Source organism: Fringilla coelebs (assembly GCF_963513975.1).
Source record: "Fringilla coelebs genome assembly, chromosome: 12".
Lineage (NCBI taxonomy): Eukaryota > Metazoa > Chordata > Aves > Passeriformes > Fringillidae > Fringilla > Fringilla coelebs.
In genome coordinates this window covers 3,454,561-3,459,381 of record NC_140038.1, presented here as the reverse complement: position 1 = coordinate 3,459,381, position 4,821 = coordinate 3,454,561, and positions in this window count along the sequence as shown.

Below are 4,821 nucleotides of genomic sequence, written 5' to 3'. Positions count from 1 at the left end.
AGCACTTCCCTGGTGAGCCCGTACCAGTGACCAGCCACCCTCTGGCTGAAGGACATTTCCCTGATATCCACCCTGACCTCCTGCTGCTAGGCACACAGCCCTGCTGTCCTTGCTGGGGACTCTTTGGGGACCCCAGTGTTGTCCTGGCAGGCTCTGGCACACTGCTGCCTGCGGGTGCCTGTGCCTGGCACTGGTTCCTCTGCCCACCGGCCCCGCCAGCCGGGGCTCCTCCTGCCAGAGGAGCTTTTCAGGCTGCTTTTAAGCAGCCTTAGCCTGTGGTGCTTTCCTTTTGCCTGTCAGCTCTAGCCTGACATTATTTGGGTAGAAGCAGAGGGGTGGGAGTGTAGAGAGGCAAAATGGTGGCTTTTTTTTTTTATATTTCTTGCATTCATAAGACATTTCAAGTGACACACAGAGACAATAACGTATCACTCAGCTCGAGTACAGCTTGAATGGTTTAAAAATACACTTCTGAACTTTCCACCCCTATTCACACACAGGCACCATCCCTTTGGGGTCTGCACTTTGGCAAGAACAAGCAAGGAGTTAAGCAGCTCGGCAAGACGAGCTATTTATGGATGTTGCAAGCTCCCTGCTCTGCTCCCATTCCCCATTCAATCCTCTAATTATGTGCAGTTGTTTCATGCTGTGTCTCACCGCGCGCTCTCTGGGGGAAACCGCTGGGGCTTTGCCAGTTGATGAGGAGGGGGTGGGAAGGGGGAAGACTCTGCCACACGCGCTGAGGCAGCCTGGGAAAACAGGGGATGCTGTGAGGTCGTTTGTCTGTGGGCTGTGGGGATACCAGGGCACGGCCCTGGGACCTTCTGGACAAGGAAGCAGAGCTTGTAAGAGCAACAGCCCCAGTGGGGGAGTTACCTGTGGGAAGGAGGATGGAGCTACAGAAGGTGTGGAGAGACTTCCCCCATCCCTGGGTTCAGTCCCCTGTGTCCCTGAACCCTCCCTGTGAAATGGAGCCCAGAAGCTGCAAGACAATCATGAGAGAGCAGGAGGGACCACAGGGCTTGCCAGCCACTGCTGCCCTCCAGACAATTCCTCTACAGCACTGCCAGCTTGGAGAAGAGAGCGACTGCTGCCAGGACTCTTGTTCCTCTGGCAAGCCCTCCCAGCTGCAGACTTGCTCCAGGCTAACATGAGAGCTGCCCATGAAAACTGCCCCTTCCACCTCCCTAAACCCCTGCCAAGATGCTGCTCCAGCATCATAAGAATTTTAGTTAATCCACTAATAGTCTTTGAATAAGTCGACCAAACAAGAAAAGAGACGAGAATAATCTCCGGTGCCTGGAGCTGTGTGGCTGTTTCATTAAAGCAGCTCTGGGAGCATCCTCAGAGCTGCTCCCATCTCTCCCGGTGTTTCACACTCCCAGGATACTCTCAGCAGCTTTTCAGGCCCTTAGGAACGGTGACAAAGGGGTCTGGGGCAGACCAGCCACAGCCAGCACCCTGTGTCCCCTCCACAGTGCAGGGAGAATGGGCGCTGGGAGGACTGGAAGGGATGAGCACCCCCTGCTCACCCAGAGGCTGACAGAGCCAGGGGGATCTGTGCAGATCCTGTGGGCACAGGAAGGTTGGCATCTGCAGTCAGTGCTGTCAGACTGGGAAGAGCTGGGGGCTGTTACTGGTTACACTGGTGTCAGATAAATTGCTCTTGGGAACTGGAGATGCTCAGATTCAGTTTTTTGTGTGGGTCTACCAGGTGTGCAGGGCTGTTACCTTCCCTGTGTATCTACTCATGTCTCTCCTTCTCCCTCCAGTCCTCTGCCTTGCACTTCCCTTCTGGCTCATCCTGGCCACCTGCAGTGATCCTGGGTCTCCTGGGTCCTACTCCCCATGCAAGTGTGGCCCAGCTCTGCCCAGGAATGGCAGAGAGAGCAGAAATGTCTTCTTCTCCCTTTACCCTCCCCAGGCTGCACCAAAGGTCATCTACCCATGCACTGCACCCCTGGGAATGGTGCTCAGACCCCGAAGCTTTTACAAACACATCCATGTGGGTGAATTACCTCACCTGTGCCTCTGCTGTCATTTGAGCCCTTCCAGCCATCCTCTGTGCCCCTAGCCTGCTTCCAAGCCCATCAGCAGGGAAGGGAGGCTGTGGCCAAGCCCCTGTGTGGTCCCAGCAGGCAGCAGCACAGGCAGTCTAGGTCCACCTCCATCTGCCATGGCATCCAGAGGCACAGGCAGCCCCTGCACCACACACCTGGGCTCAGGGAGCCAGCCTGTGTCCTCCATCTGCTCCATCTGTGGGGAGTGGGGCTGCGCCACCAGTGCCCCTCCAGCAGCTCAGTTCAGCTCTGGACAGCCTTGGCTGAAGGCAGGGCCCTGGCAGTCCCTGCCCATGGAGGTTCAGGTGCTGAAAGGGCCCCTCTGTACAGACCCAGTGCAGTTTGGGGTTCAGCACCCACAAGAACAAGGGGTCCCTTCTCCTGGGAGCCCAGTTTGGTGGGTGCTGATGGGGCGCTGGGGACCATGGGGCCCTTGCTGAGGAGTGAGGAATGCTGCCAGGAGCCAGAGGCTCCCCCTCCTTCCCTGCTCTGCTCGGCATGGGTTTGCTGTATTCTCACCTGATTAGTGGATTTGAAATACAGCCTTTGGCTTTGAGACCCAAAATAGATGTCAGGTTTTCTTTACTGCGCGGAAGGCTCCTTAGTATGTAAATCCCTCCCCGCACGGTCGGTGCGGCACGGTGCTTCCGAAGGGATGGCACCTCCGGGATCCCGGCGTTCCTGGGCATCCCCACCCCAGCCCCTGCTCAGCAGTGTCCCGCTGGGCAGGGCTTCCCCGGGCCCTGCTTGTGAGCCGTGGTGCAGCAGGGTGCTGGCACAGCCCCCGTGACAGGCACGTGTTAGGGATGGTGCTTTGCACCCCTCCTCCACTCCCCCTTCTCCTACATGGGACCCGGCAGGTTTCCAGGGAAGCGCTGGGGCCAGCGGGCAGTGACATTTGTTTTGTCACTTATGCTGTCGTCACCAAGAAACCCTAAAAAATAGCTGCCTCTAGGGGAGCTGGGCCCGGTGACATTCGCTTCATCTCACAGCAGCTAACGCAGCCGGCAGCGTGCCCAGGAACCGTGTGCTCTGTGCCGGGACAAACGAGCTCTGTGCTGCCATCGCTGTCCCCCTGCTGGGGTCCTGCTGGGCACAGCCAGGACCTTCCCAGGGGTCAGGGCACCCCATGCTACCACAGCCCCCCGGGAGCTGTGGGCTCTGCAGAGAGCAGAGCGTGTTCATTTGGTGACATTAATTGCTCGATACTTTTGCAGTGTTCCCTACCTTGTAGAGATCGAGTCAAAAACCAACGCCCGAGGAACTGCCTCTATTAAACTGATGTTCATTAGAGTTGACTTGGTGCTACCTCATTAGGCTGCTGTAATTGAAGGAGTTAATTGATTATCAATAGTTTGAGTTCCCTCTCCTCATGCCCACAAGGCCCTACTGGGTGTTCTTCGGGGGCCAGCATTCATCATGAGGCTGGGACGTGCCTCAGTGCTTGGGCTGCTCCGTGCGTCCCCGTCTCCGTGCTGTGCCCGTCGTGATGCCGGCACTGCCGGCAGCGTTTTCCGCGTGGGTCCTTTTGCGTTCAGCTTATTCATCCAGATTTGGCACTCGCTCGAAACTGTCTAAAATACTTCTGATGGCTCCCCTTTCTGTTCTTTAATGCATATGTATTCTATTTGGAGAGGCTGCGTGTGGGGGTTTGGTGACTCTCTCCTGGGTGTGAAAGCAAAAGCAGAGCCTCCGAAGCAGCTGCTCCTCCCTGAGCAGCTCCGTCCCGCAGCGCAGGCATGGGGGGCACAGCCTGGGGGTGCCCGGCTGCCCGGCGGGGGCTGCGTGGCCACGCTCGCACGCTGCTTCTCCTGAGCTTGGACTGACTCCCTCGCACAGACACGTGCTGCTGACTCAGTCACACCTCTGCTGTTTTTAGAGGTGGCCTTCTAACACCCTGCCTCGTTCAGCAGAAACCAGGGAGATGCTGTGCTTCCCCCAGCCAGCCTGAAAACACATCCCCTGCGCTCAGGAGACACTCTCGGGCTGCTCGTCCTGGCCCTCTGCTGCTGGAAATGGGGCAGGCGTGGGTTTTGGATTGAGAAAGGTCTGTGCTCAGCCCTCCTGCCATAGACATCTCTGCCTCCTGCCCTGTCCTGCCCTCAGAGTTCACCCTCATGTAGCCCTCCTGCTGGGAGCAGTGCCCAGAGCATCCTCAGGTACCCCCAGGAGCTGATGGTCCATTGCTGCACCTGGAAGACCATGGGTGACATGGAAGGGGTGATGCTGCAGCAGGCAAGCTGGGAATGGAAAAAAGGATCCTCTCCATAGCTGCATCCTCACACCTCCACGAGGGCACAAGCAGGGCTCAGAAAGCCAGAGGATAGGGCTGCCACAGACCATCTATCTGCTGCCAGATTTTTTTTTTAAAGCCAAATTTAGGCCTGCCCCAGCGCAGGGTCTGTGCGGCGTCACAGGTGACAGCACAGACAGCGAGGTGGGAGGTAGACAAGCCAGGAGGAAACTGTTGCTCCCCAACTTCGTTAGCTTTAACTAACGAGCTGTTTATAGGAGTGACATGACACCTGCTTTCCTCTTTATAAATTCAATAATTTATGAAAGGTATTAAAGGCAAAACAGCCTCCCGGATAAAGGCTGTGATGCGTGTACGCTGGGTATTAGCCAGACGGGACAATGAGCTACACTTGAATAACACACGAAGATATTTACCCTCTCCCTCTATAAATTATTAAGGGGCTTTTTTGCACGTAATTACATGAGCTTTTATGTTTCTCACTCCCTGCTTTTAATCCTTTTTGGA